Here is a 336-nt window from a genome sequence, read left to right on the forward strand (position 1 = left end):
CACACGCACGCACAAAAACATACACATACACACACGCGCACGTACAAAATACACACACACACGCACACGTACCCAACACCTACAACCCCACACAAACACACACACGAACACACACATACTCAAAAACTGCCTGTTGACGCTCCACTCACCATTGTCCGTAAGCACCCACTAACTATTCCTGCTACTAATTCCTTCCACTACGTCACACACACACACACAAACACACATGCACACTAACAGATAAACCACCAAACCATGCACACACACACACACACACACACACATACATACGCACACACACGTTCTGTTATCACACACACACTCGCAGACTCTCGC

Source organism: Octopus bimaculoides, chromosome 4, assembly GCF_001194135.2.
Source record: "Octopus bimaculoides isolate UCB-OBI-ISO-001 chromosome 4, ASM119413v2, whole genome shotgun sequence".
In the NCBI taxonomy this organism is placed as follows: domain Eukaryota; kingdom Metazoa; phylum Mollusca; class Cephalopoda; order Octopoda; family Octopodidae; genus Octopus; species Octopus bimaculoides.